The sequence below is a fragment of the Alexandromys fortis genome, unplaced genomic scaffold, assembly GCF_014885135.2.
Source record: "Alexandromys fortis isolate MF-2015 unplaced genomic scaffold, M_Fortis_MF-2015_v1.1 scaffold_46, whole genome shotgun sequence".
Taxonomy (NCBI): Eukaryota; Metazoa; Chordata; class Mammalia; order Rodentia; family Cricetidae; genus Alexandromys; species Alexandromys fortis.
Window position 1 is genome coordinate 10868619 of NW_026067919.1, and position 13713 is coordinate 10882331.

General features: G+C 40.7%; 1 protein-coding gene across 4 annotated transcripts in view; it reads left to right on the plus strand.

The window, feature by feature from the left end:
• Window positions 1–931: 931 nt before the first annotated feature.
• The window catches only part of Mapk8 (mitogen-activated protein kinase 8), a 60038-nt gene continuing 47256 nt past the window's right edge, over window positions 932–13713 (plus strand). For 3 of the 4 annotated variants that reach the window (XM_050140649.1, XM_050140647.1, XM_050140651.1), the window contains exon 1: window positions 937–1095. The gene's annotated coding sequence lies outside the window, so the exon portion shown is untranslated. Of the gene's footprint in view, window positions 1096–13713 lie in introns of all 4 variants that reach the window. The other variant, XM_050140650.1, reaches the window with a different exon arrangement.

Here is a 13713-nt window from a genome sequence, read left to right on the forward strand (position 1 = left end):
TCCATGTTTTTCTTTGTATATATTGTGCATGTAATGTATTTTATATATACATAAAATCATTCTATGTGTATGTGTTTCTTTCTTTTGTTTGTTTTTTGAGACAGGGTTTCTTTTTAGCTTTGGAGCCTGTCCTCCTGGAACTAGCTCTGTAGACCAGGCTGGCCTCGAACTCACAGAGATCCACCTGTCTCTGCCTCCCGAGTGCTGGGATTAAAGGCATGAGCTACCATGTACGTGCTTCTTGCTTTTTTCTCTTAATGATGTTATTTTCCCGACTTGGTAAGAATGCCTTTGAGCACATGGTCTTTAAGGGGCTAATATATTCTACTGCATGAATGATAGTAATTTAAATGCCTTCCCATCCATTGTCATACGGTTAGGCTGCTCAGTAAATCAGTCCATCGCTAATATTCGCAGAGGCCGGGAGGCCTTGGAGACACATTAGGTAATGCAAAAGAACCTGGAGCAGGAGGGTTTTAGGGTGAAGAGGAAGGAACTTTTTCCAGGGAGCTGGAGAACATTTACTTGGTTGGTGGTAAACCTTAGAAGAGTGTCAGTCAAAGCAGGATTCTACGTGGCTCAAGTGAGTGCTGGCACGCCTGCCTTACCTTCAAACACTAACAGCCCTCCACCAGCAAGCAGCCCAGAAAGCTTTGGGCTGTGACCTGTGTTTCGCCGCCACGCGCCGCCACGTGCCGGCGCAGACCCGCCCCCTGCTGTTCCCGGCCACGCCCCTCACACGCGGCCTTACCTCCCCACTCCCCGCGGCCCCGCCCTCAGGCGACCTCCGCGAGTGCCGCCCGCCCCCCAGTGTAGCCACGCCCCCAGTCGCTGAGCCACGCCTTCGTAATCCGGGCCCCCGAGGCCGCCCCGCCCCCCAGGCCGCTCGCAGGCGCGGGGGCGGGGCCCTGCGCGATGACGTGGGCGGGCGTGCGCGTTGACGACCCGCGTCTCTGTTAGTCAGCGAGCGGCCGAGGCCGGACGTCGCGGCCGGAACGCGGAGCCGCGAGCAGGGCTAAGTAGCGGCCGCGGCCACCGCGGGACGGCGCCGCTCACCGCTACGGGCTTCCCGATCGCCGTTGGCTGCACTGCCGGGTGAGTGCGCGGGTGGGCGCCGGGGCACGGGCGGCCGCCGCCTTCCCCGGGCCGTGACCCCCTCCCGGGAACGCGCGCGGGGCGGGGGCGGCGCGGGAACAATAGCGCGGGCGGCGGGGGCAGCGGGGGGCGTGGTCCGCTCCGCGCGACCTGGCTCCTCCACTCCGGCCCGCTTCCACGTCGCGTGGGGGGAGAATGGAGCCAGCGGGCGGCAAGTTCGGAGGTGCTCCTGCGGAGATCGGGCCGACGCGCCTGCACAGACGTCTCCCGCACCCACGGGGAGCGTGTTTTGACTGTGGGCGGTTTCTTTGTGCGGACGTGAGTGCCGCGACGCCACGGAGGGCCGGATGGCCTCGAGCGCGCCGGCCTGCGGGCCGCGCCTTCAGAGGGGCGCCTGGCGCTGACCTTTTGACTTTCCCCCACCGCTGTCTCTTTGTCTTGCGCCTGGGCTCCCAGTCCAGACACGGTAGAGCCAAGTCCATTTTAAAGTACCATAGGGAACCCCTTGCGTTTTCATTCCCGAAACTTCCCCATGCCGCCGGGAATTTAATAACATGTTGACTGCACGGTGTCCAGTAGTTGCCATTTTTACTTCTGAAATTAAGTGGTCTTTTCAGTAGAATTCTGGTCTGTCAGCCTATTGTGTTTTGAGATCAGCATCCGCCAAGTACCTTTTGGTCAGTTAGGACATCTGTTTATTTCATTCATTCATTTGGCAACTCGTAGTACTGTATCCAGATGGAGAGGATGTGAAGGCCAAGAGAAAGACCCTTACGAATAGGGTACATTGGAATAGACTAGATGTGCCTTTCAATGAGACAGTTATGTAAGGGATATATGTTAAGTAAGGTATTTGGCTCATTTTACTGGAACTTCAGAAGGTGATGTTATGTTAGGAAGAAGAGCTAGGTTTGCTTAAATATACCATCTGTAGTCTTAAATTTTATCACCGCCACCCCAATTTTCTTGTTGGTAATGATGACCTCAATTCTGTTGAGGCTTTTGGACCTGGGAGGTCAGATACTCTGCATGAGCGTGTTTACTGCTGTGCCTGCCGAAAGCAAGCAATCAGAATGGTACTTAGAGGCCTGTCTTGCATCATTTCTCCAGCAGCTAGCGTGGAAGTCATGCACGTTAGGTTGATTAAAAGACTTATAGAGAAAATTGAAAGTTAAGCTTTAAATTCTTCCTGAAGTTTCCAAAGTGTCACTCTCGGGTGGCTGGATCATAAATTAATAAAGGGCACTAGCTGTCAAGACAACAGAGGGTTTGGAGTTACTGTTTATGCTTCACTTTTAGGCCATTTGCTGTTATAAAAACACCCTGATTTTTTTTTTTATTTTTTTGGTATATAGTTAATAGAGTAGAAGATTGTGGGGCATGTGTCTGTATGTACATGTGTAAAAGTTGAGCACCCCTAGCACCCAAAGTCAGAGCTGCTCCAGACTCTGAAACACTTTCAGTCCCTTGTAGATAAGGGGCATTTACTTGGTACTTTGTCATCAAAGTTGGCATGTTGTCCACTTCCAGTATTTTAGATAAGGGATTTCTCCAACCATATGTATGAATACACCCAGATGTAACAGAGGTGTTTCATTAGGAATCTAACACGATTTCATTTATCTCCCTTAAAAAAAATTACTGTTAAGGGGCATGATTGGCGGGGGTACATATGATCCTGTGTGCATATGGAAGCCAGAGAACAATTTTGTGAGGTTGATTTTCCTATTACACCTTTATATGGATTCTAGACATTGAACCCCGGTTCCCAGGCTTTCAGGGAATATATTTTTACCCACTGAGCCATATTTACCCTTTTGTAACTATTACAGATAACTTGTGAATTTGAAATAATTCGCAAGTTTTTTTTTATCATTTCTTTTAAGGTAGAAAAGTACAACACCCATATGTATTTTACAAATAGTTTATTTCTATTTAGAATTGGTTAATGTTTTAGAGTTGCTTACTTAGAAAGGTTTTAACTTGGACTTACAGAGCATATGGGTTTAAAACTCAAAATACTATGAATTTATCCAAGTTTTGGCACATTTCCACTATTTAAAAAATACTTCTTTCCAATATGAAAGCAGTTCCGGTGAACCTATTTACTGTAAAATAGGAATAATAAAATAAGAAAATGATATTATTACTATGAGATATAGGTCTCTAGGCACCAAACTTTTATTTCTTTACTTAGTTAAGTATATGGGGTTCCAGGGGGGGGCACCTGAATAAAGAAATCATTTGAGTGGCTCACAGACAGACTCTGCATAGATTCAGTTAGGTTGTTTTCTAAATTGTTACTTAAACAGCTTTCTTGAGATTTAATTCACATAGTGGCCCTTATAGAGTATTTTTTAGTGGTCTTTTAGTCTACTTGCTATGCACCGATCACTACTATTTCTTTCCACCCTGGAGCATCATTTCATTGTGCCCCCCCCCCAAAAAAAAAAGGTAGTCTGGTGTTTGAAAGGAAGAGAGTATAGATTCTGTTAATAAATATGTTCCCTTTATGAGTTTGAAAATGGTACCCTTTAACTGTCATGGCTTATTAAGACATTGTGTACTTCATGCTCCTTTGAATACTGAAAGAAATTACTTGGGATGGAAATTAGTGTAAGAGTAAATTGAGCATGTGTGGGTAGTACATGCCTGTGATCCCAGGATTGGGAGGCCAAGGCAAGAGGAGTTTGAGGCCAGCCTGGGCTACCCAAGTTAAAGAATAAATCGTACCAAAATGAATACCATTATTTTTGTACAATTAATTATTTGTTCCATGAATGATATTATGGAAGATACTGGATGGCCAGTGAAACAGTAATTTGTTGTTAATAATTAGCCATAAATCATCCTAGTGGTAATTAAGGGGTTGCTGAATAGGCACCAGCTTCTTGCTGCTTTGTTTTGCCTGTCAGTTGACAAGTTTGAGTCATCTCCATACTTGAGATGCTTTGCTGCAAGTGTAGAAGTATAATGTCTGACATTAAGGTCCCAGTTCTCTAGAAGACTGATGAAGTCAGTCGTATGGATAGTAGCCTTCCTGATTCATGTAGGGCAAGGAAGTCACAACCCTGGAGCTTTACACATGAATCACTTGCCTGTTTGAACTGTGATACTTAGCCGCAGGCACAGTCACTACCTAACACCAGGAGCTGTGCATTCTTACCCCAATGCAGCTCTCCTTTTAGGAAAAGTCAGAATTCGGAATTTGCTAAAACGGTGACAGGAGTACTGAAATGAGTCGTCCTGTCCTTCAGAGCAGTAGATGGGAATAAAGCAGTCCAGGATCAATCATCAGCAGTATAGCACCTGCTGCAGGTTCTTCATCGGAGTCCTTCTTGAGTGAGGAAGACTCCTGGTAAGAAAAGTAAGAATCAGAAACTTGATAATTTGTCTCTAGTATTGGACTCATAGAATAGTTTTTTGATTTTTTGAATGGAAATTCTGTTTGTTTCACAGCACCATGCTTTTTGATAAAATACTCTCAAAGACTGTGTAAAATGTGAAAATGGAGAGTTCCTTAACCCCAAGAAACTTATGGTTCAAAGACAGGACTTATGCCATGGTTATACAGTGAATTTATGCTCCTGTAAAGGATGTGTGAAAAGCCTCCCACTACCAAAGCCTGCTGCAAGTCTCTAAACAGCCAAATTTCACTGAAATTTAGTTTTAGAATTTGTGTGTGTGAGAGCTTTGAGAAAATTTGTGTCTTTTCTACATGTTGTGAGTTATATAACAAATAGAGCAGATATCTGTGTCTCCTGTTATGATTTAGAGATTTTCAAATATCATTAAAATTTGCCAATTCTTTAAAAAGTTTAGGAATCAAAACTTAGATAATGGCCAGCATAACTCTAGGGCCATCTCTGAGTTCCAATCCATATTCCAAAGGTAACTAATTCTGTGGCATAGCTAGTTCAGGTCATAGAGCATATCTGAGCCTGCTTTATTAACCACTAGATCAAAGAAGTATCACACATCTTACAGGCTCCTGAGGTTTAAATTATATGGTACATGAGACTACTTTGGTTCTTGGGTGGTAGATAAAACACTCAGAAAATTTTGGAGTTTGACTTTTTTTTAAACTTTGAATGAGTGCAAAATATGAAGTAAATATAAAATAATTTTGTTGCAGAATGTGTATTCAGATTCTCCAAATATACCGGTTGTTTCTGTCTACATCTCTAGTGGATTTGTTAAAGTTTGAAAATCTCAACTAATCTGAATTTACTGGGATTTCTTTTGTGTGTTAACATTTGGACCAGTAATCCTCTCTGTCTTAAAATTTGTAAGCATTCCAAAAACAAATAATAATCTCTAGTACAATGCCATGTTGCCTCTTTTTTTTTTTTTTAAAGCCATTTTCCGCAATAGAGTATTCCCTATGCTTTCTCAGATTTATTTTGGCAAATATCAGTGAAGTCGGAATCTAGGAACTGAGAATAATTCTAATCATGTAACACATTTGAGGAACATGAAATGCTGTCTCATCTTTATGTCTAATCTTAGGGAGACCTTTGTCTTGAGAAGTTTGAATTTATCAGAGGCCTGGTACTTACAGTAGTTCATTGAACTTTCTAGTTTTCTGTATAGTCTCTGGGAACATAGTAAATGGTTTATCAGATTTCTTGTTCCTTTTTAAGGGTAACAACTATAAAGACACTGATGTTACACAAGCCAGATTTATTGAACCCATTCTAATCCACTTTAGGTAGTAAATGATTTGAGAGCCTGACATGTACTGCATTAAAGTCGGTCTCCCTTCTGAATGGGGGAATGAATATCACTTCATAGGGAATAAGGACAAGCATGCATGTCCTAACACTCTGAAGCAATATTGTTAGCCATTTCATTAGGAATTGAGACATTTGGAAATATCCCAACCTTAACATTACTTAGCCCACCCTTAAAAAATATGCTCATGTAATAAAGTATAGAAGGCAAAGTATCTTTCCTAATGTTTGGTTATAGTTGAAAATGTATCAAAAAAAAAGCAAACCTCGCTGAATTTGTTTCAAGAAGAGTATTGAAATAAGTTTATGGGAGAGAACATGCTGCTCTTCCTAGAGTCCTCCAACTTGTATTGAGGGTCTGAGAGCAAGGCTTGATCTGTGCTTGGACCACTTTTAAAAAATAAGCCTTTCTTCAGTGTTAAGAGAAGCCACAAGAGTCTGTTGTTAAGGGTTCTCAAGAATTTATGTAGGTATAAAATAGGGGTACTCACTGACACAGAACGGTTTAGAACTCCCTTCATCCATTCGTTCTGTTCAGGGTTGAAGAGCAGGTCACCTGCTCTGTTTCTACCACCCAAGAGAGTGTGGGAGCAAGGGAATGGCGCAACCCTCTCCCTAAGCTTGTAAGTTGTCATATCCACACACAAGACTATGCACTAGGATTCATAATTCCCAAAAACCATTGGCTAAAGAGATAAAAATCCCACAACTCCCCCTCCCCATTTTTTAAATAAGAAGGTTCTAATCCTAACATAAAACTGTATGCAATAAGAATAACTATCAAGTGTTGTCTAGAACAAAGAAAAGGTAATATAAGTAAAGATGAAATTACAACCAACAAGAACAACATCAAGTAAGAAACATTTTAAATATCTAGGCCATAAGTAATTGGTAAATAACAGATTATTCCAATAACTGTCCTGAAGAGTCTAAGTCTTGTGCTTAATATGCCCTATAAAATATGAGAGGATTGTAACTGTGACTGTCTAGTTTTTAACCCTATCAGAGACCTGAAAAGGAAAATAATATTACCTGAGTAAGTAGGAAGTGCAAGTGAACAACTTCCCAAAGATACAAGAAATGACAAACAGCTGGCTGCCTGAACAGTCACCCCAGTCTCTCTGCAATGTTGGGGCAACCAACTTTGGCTATAGGCCTAGAGTATCTGACAGACCATTTTCAGAAGCAGGGAAATTTGAAAGGCTGTCCTGCTCTGTCTTGACAAGGTTCAGCAGTCACTTTTCCTTATATCCTGTTTGATTCAGATTGGACATGCTTACTGTCAGTCGTCGAGGCAAGGGCAGTTCTTTGCCCAATAGGCAGTTTTGCCAAGAAGAAAACAAGCTCCTTAGGGGTGTCTTTGGTGCCAATAATTCTCTCGGGAGTAGATCAGTGCTGCCAGGAGTAGTTGTGTCTCATGTCAACAGAATTCTCAGTTATTAAAACATGTAGATTGATGTGGGAGTGTCATATTAATCTGTTGATTTCATTGGTTAAGCAATAAAGAAACTGCTTGGCCCTGATAGGTTAAAACATAGGTGGGAGGAGTAAACAGAACAGAATGCTGGGAGGAAGAGGAAGTGAGCTCAGAGACGCCATACTCCTCTCTCCCGGGCAGACACACGCGATGAAGCTCTGACCCAGGATGGACGTAGGCTAGAATCTTCCCAGTAAGCGCACCTAGCGGTGCTACACAGATGATTAGAAATGGGCTAAATTAATATGTGAGAATTAGCCTAGAAGAGGCTAGATAGAAATGGGCCAAGCAATGTTTAAAAGAATACAGTTTGTGTGTTGTTATTTCGGGGCATAAGCTAGCCAGGCGGCCGGGGTGCCGGGGACACAGCCCCGCCGCTCCTATTACTACAGTAGATGTCATATTCTGTAGGTGTTTGAAGATCACCTAGCTGTATGGAATTATTCTTTGTGCATCTAGAAAGCCTAACTAACTTATTATAAGTACGACAAACTATAAACCTATAGTTCTTAATAACCTATATAGCTTAAAGACTAAAACTACATATTATAAAAATAAACAACCTTTAAACAGATGTACAGCATGAGGACAGTGACTTGAAATTGTGACAATATGCAAAAATAGCTTAATCAGAAGTAGAAATGTATAGTGCTATATGACAAAAATATTCTTAATTTGTATCAGTATACAAAATATCTTAAGCAGAAGTAGAAACATGCATACAGTTTGACAAAAATAAATTCATATTTGTAACAGTATACAAAAATATTGCAAGCAGAAATAGGAACATACACAATATGAAAAGTATAATTTTGAATTTGTATCAACATACAAATTAGACAGGAATGCATTTTTTTTTCTCGAGACAGGGTTTCTCTGTAGCTTTGGAGCCTGTCCTGGAACTAGCTCTTGTAGACCAGGCTGGCCTCGAACTCACAGAGATCTGCCTGCTTCTGCCTCCCGCTGTTGTTGTCAGGCCCACTTTACAGACATGGAAAGTGAGGGGTTGAGGCAGAACGACTTGGTCCCATAGTATCACCTGGCAGAATGTTGTATACATAATAAATAAATCTAAATAAATAAGATCATGCCCTAGGATTTGTAATACCCAAAAGCGATTGGCTAAATGGATCAAAATCCCACAACACTCCAGGATTGAGAAGCTTTGTCATGCTCAGAGGACCCAGCTTGCCAGCCACCATATTTCTAAGGCCAGCCCTACACACCGGCCTTGTTTGGAAAACCATTAAGGATTTAGCATTTCTTGAGAGCTGTTAGTGAGGTAGGAACTTCCTATTCCCTGACTCTTGAGAGGGTGGGTCCCTTATACACTGAAGTTATTTGAATCAACTGAAGGTAAGATAGAGGAGGGGAAAGCTACTACTGCAAAGACTAGAGAAAGGCTCTCTCCAACCACAATAAAACCCAAAACAGTCTGGCTTTGTTACACTGAGAATTTGTTTACATTTCATTTATATTTTGACAGAGTAGCACACCAACTTTAATCAGCATTTCAAAGACTTAATGTGACACACAGTTAAGCTTCTCACTTTGCCAGCTACCCTGTTTCTCCACTTGGAAACTATTCCTGTAGATCCTTTGAAAGGTGATTTATATATAAGTAAATGTAGATCTCTCTTGTCCAAAACCCTGGATCTCTGTTTCAGAATTAAGAATTAAGAAGTAAGGTGAATTAAAGAAAAATGATAGTGTGTCTACCACTTTGTGCAGATCCTGATAGGTGTTGGTAATGATTAGTGACCTTTTGACAGTGACAATACCCAGCACCTTGTCACCTATAGGGCTCATATTTGAGAACTGGTCATTGGAGTTATCCTCCAAAATGAAACAGCAGCAGCAACTCAATGTTTTAAGAAAGCTTAGTATTTGGTGTTGAGCCACATTCTTAGCTAGCCTCAGCTACATGCAGGCAAGCTCCTGGGTCACAGGTTGAACATAACCTGCATGCAATCAAAAACACTGATAAGCATAGATACTATACTAAATGGCACAAGTAAAGATTACAAAGTCTCTTGCCAGTTCTTGTCATTTTGCTACAGTATTTTAAGAAACCTTTTGCTTTTATTTCCCTGGATTTTACTCTTTCCAGGAAGGGATTATGCTGAGTATCCACTGTCCCTTTGTATCTAAGTGGTGCAGATTTGCTGTTCTCCTTGGTTTTTCCCCTTTAATAGAGCTTATAGAGTATATCACTATGTAAATAACATTTTTTAAAGTAGCTTTGTGGTACTCCATTGGTCTAGGCTGTTTAGCCTCCTGTTATAAAATACCATACACAGGATAGGTTAAGCAACAGAATACATTTCTCACACTGATCAGTTGATTCCCTTGGTGAGTTTCCTCTTCCTTCTCCCTGCATTTTCACGTGGCTACAGAGCACTTTGTTTCTCTTCCTCTTCTAAGGACATTAATTTACCCTTATGAGATCATCTAACATTGTTACTTCCCAATGATCATCTCCAAACACTGTCACTTTGGAGGCTATGACTTTAATACATGTATTTGGGGGTGAACACAAACACCCAAGTGCTTAATTTCATCATGAAGGTGTACCATTTGCCCAGGTGTGTTGGCACATAATTTGATCCAAATGCTCCAGGAGCATCTTGTATCTCTGTGAGTTCTAAGTCAGACTGATCTACATAGTGAGTTCTAGGACTACATATTGAGACCCTATCTTTAAAAACAGAAGGAGTACTATTTAATTAACTTGCTCATTTTTTGATGTGCAGTTAGGCTGTTTTTGACCAAATAGATTGATTATGTTGTGTACACATCACATTATGTAGAAATGTATAGGATATACTCGTAGAGGTGAAACTGGTGGCTCAGAGTGTTGTTCATTTGTAGTTTTGATGTTTGTCACTAAAGTTGTCCAGTAGAACAGCACTGGGTAAAGGTAACTGCTTCTTCATTGCCCTTAGGCGTGAGATTAAGCAGCATGGAAGTACTGTTTGTATTTACTATCTTGTGAACTGACCTTATCCTCCATTTGTTGCTCATTTTCTTAGATTTGCAGATTTTTTTTTCCTCTAGGGAAATAGCTCCAGGCTGGTTATTGGAAATAGATTTTCCAAAATTGCTGTCTGCCTTTCCTGGGTATGATTTTACACATGTGTCAAGCCATATTTTTTAAACCAGATAATCATTCTGGTGCTTCAGCATTATCTAATAAATAATTTTTTGTCCTACTGATTTAAACTGCCACTTTTATTATTTACTGAATTTCCACATGTGCTTGGGCAATTACTATTCCCTTGACTTCTCTGTGCATTTGGAAACCAAGTCGTTCTGTTTTAATTGCTGTACTTTATAGTGTGCTTTCTGTTGGGGCTAATGCCCTTTTGTTAATTTTCTTAGATATTTTGCTTTTCCTGGCTTCTGGCCTGTTTGTGTATGTGAACTTTTAAAAAGGTTTTATCTTTATTTTAAATTATGTGTATATATGTAGGGGGATTGGGTTTGTGCATGGTGGAGGGTGTGTGTGTGTGTATGCACATGCACATAAGGTCAAAAGAGTGTGGGAGAACCTGTAGAGCTGGCATTACAGATGGGTGAGCTACCGAATGTGGGATCCCTGCAAGAATAGAACACACTTTTAACCACTAAGCCATTTCTCTAGCTTGTGTGAGCTTTATAATTAACGTGCCAGGTGTCATCTCTACCCCTTCTCTGTCAATCCTGTTGCCATTTCTATTGGGGGTCATCTTTTTATTTTATTGGGAAAACACTTACGTACACATTGTGTGTTTGCCTATGTATTGTATACGTTTCCGAAACCTACAGGTCATGATAGAGAACAGGTCCAATACTGAGAGAGTTTTCACACTGGTTAACATTTTCACCACCCATACCCAGATAAGATTGACTTCAATTACATACATTCAGTTTGTCATGAAGATTTGTTTTTTTGTATTTATGAAAGACTTGCCAACAGAATAATGCTTTAGAAAACATTTGCTACTTAAGTCTTTTTGGGTGTTTTAATAGTATTTTAAACTTTTTTTCTGATTTATTTATTTATTATGTGTGTGTTTTTTTCCTGCATGTAAGCCTGTGCACCACATACCTACATTGACAAAAGAGGGCATTGTGTCCCCTGGAACTGGAGTTATCTACAGTTGTGAGCCACCATATAGATGCTGAGAACCAAATAAATTCTCTGGAAGAGCAACAAGTGATTGTAACCTCTGTGCCATCTTTCCAGCCCTAGTTTCTTTTTCTAATTTTTTGTTTAAAAATTTCTTGGGTTTTTTTTTTTTGCCATATGTTAAATGGGGATAGTAGCAGCCTTTGATGGTGAGCACAGGCTTAGTCATGAGCTTCATTGTTTCCTGTGTGTTCACAATATAGATTGCATAGCACCTAGAGATAATTTATTTAATGTAGCTTGGTCTGCCATCAGAAGTATACAGTCAGTTTAGAAATTAAGATCTATATAATGTGAGAAGGAAAAGGAGTGAAGTGTTTATGGGAAGTTGTTATACTTAGAAAAGTGAACTTGACAAAAATAAACATGTCAGAAAAACATGGGTGAGCTCTGTGCTATGTGGGCCTCTTGACTGCATTATTTAATCCTCTCTGACATTGTTGATCCGTTGAGAGTTCATCTTAACCACATTATAGGAACTGGCAGATAACCTGGAAGACAGTAGTCCAGATGCCAAATTTCCTTACGTTACTAGATCTTGGTTTTTCACAGTGAAGGTGCTCAAATGGCTTCAATTTTTGTTTTCAGTGTGTGTGTTTCCCACCTTCCCAGGTTTTCCTGGGAGTTTTTTTTTTTTTAGTGTGTCCAGTTTTTCTAATTTCTCCTAGTGAGACAGTTAATATGACTTACCTAGTTCATGGTTGTGAGGAAAGTGATTTGCTAGTCTGATGACATAGTAAAATTTATTGGACATCGTAGTGTATGCAAGTTTTAGTTCTTCCTCAAGGGCAGAGTTTAGAGTATTGGTTCCTGTGTATTACCACTTATTTGAAAAGAAGATAAGAAATTTTAAAAGAGAAAGGTGGCATAGAAAACTAATTTTGCAGTGTTCGTGAGAGATAAATGTAGTGAGACAAGGCGGTCACATTTAAGAGCACCCGGCACAATTGGTAGGCAAGCTGTTAAAGGCTGTAGAATCCTATTCTTTGTGAAGGAGGCACTGAGAAACCACACTGAGTGAATCTTTAAAGATTTCTACAGAGAAACCCTTGAATGATCTCCGACTTAGTAAATGGGAGAGTCAGCAGTGGGACTGAGTGCTGTTGGGTTTTGTTTTTAACTCTTTAGGGGACCACTACCCAGCTCCCAAATAAATACATTGAGACTTGTTCTTACTTATGAATTCCCAGCCTTAGCTTGACTATTTCTAGCCAGATTTTCTGACTGAAATTATCCCCTTTCCCTTTAATTCTGACTTTTTACCTCTCTGTATTCTATTTATCATGCTTTCCTTCTTACTTCAAGGCTGGCTGGCTAGCCACTGGCATCCTCCACTCCTCCTTTTTTCGCTCCTCTCTCTTTTCCTGGAGCCTAGATTTTTCCTCCTGTTTATTCTCTCTGCATGGCAGCCCTACCTATCTCTCTCTCTCCTGCCTAGCTATCGGCCATTCAGATCTTTATTAGACCAATCAGGTGTTTTAGACAGGCAAAGAAACACAGCTTCACAGAGTTTTAAACAAATGCAACATAAAAGAATGCAACACATCTTTGCATCATTAAACAAATATTCCACAACATAAACAAGTGTAACACATCTTAAACAAATACTCCACAGTAGCTGAATTTATAACTGTGCCTTGTCACTTCCATGTCCACAGCATATCTTTTAGTAGGGTAAAGGATTGCAGAGAGAATGTAATTCTGTAGTGCCCTGTTAGATACAAGTGTTTTGACAATTTGATTTATTGTGTATTACTAGATTTATTTATGTATACAATATTCTGCCTGAAGAAGGCACCAGATCTCAATATAGATGGTTATGAGTCACCATGTGGTTGCTGGGAATTGAACTCAGGACCTTTGGAAGAGCAGGCAATGCTCTTAACCTCTGAGCCATCTCTCCAGCTGTGTATTACTACTATCTTAATACATGTATCGTTTTAGGTCTTCGTGAGCTCGTTTGTTTGTTTTTAGTCTGTTCCCATACTTCTGAATTTCAGAATCATAAATTTACCATCACCCTTGACTGCAGTATTTGAAGAGGAAAAGTAGCTTTTCTCTTGTTCCTCATCTCTTTTTTTTTTTTTTTGAGAAATGAGTTACTGAAATGTTCTGTTTTGTTTTCGATGGTTTTCTCAATAGTCTTTGATGAAGAAGCCTTTGGAAGATGAAGGTTTTTCTTAAACTGGTTGTCTTTCCTTATGGTCTCTTCTCTCAAAGTTCCTAAGAGCTTTTCT